Here is a 225-nt window from a genome sequence, read left to right as displayed (position 1 = left end):
CTGGATGGTTAAGACCAAGGTAAAGCAGGACCTATGCAAAAAGAGTTGTAGCTTTTGAGTTTGAGAAGGTCAGTGAAATCCCCTCAGGATTTATCCTGAGATCCTCTACCTCAGATTGGAGAACCCTTGTCAGTGTCAGCCATGTGGATGAGTCATGGCCATTGCTTGGCCAATGTGCTCTCTGTGAAAGCCTGAGAGAGTGTTTTTTCTCCATGTGACTCTCCT

This window comes from Octodon degus, unplaced genomic scaffold (genome assembly GCF_000260255.1).
Source record: "Octodon degus isolate 3935 unplaced genomic scaffold, OctDeg1.0 scaffold00050, whole genome shotgun sequence".
NCBI classification, from domain to species: Eukaryota; Metazoa; Chordata; class Mammalia; order Rodentia; family Octodontidae; genus Octodon; species Octodon degus.
The sequence above is the reverse complement of the archived record's forward strand: the minus strand, read 5'-3'. Positions refer to the sequence as shown.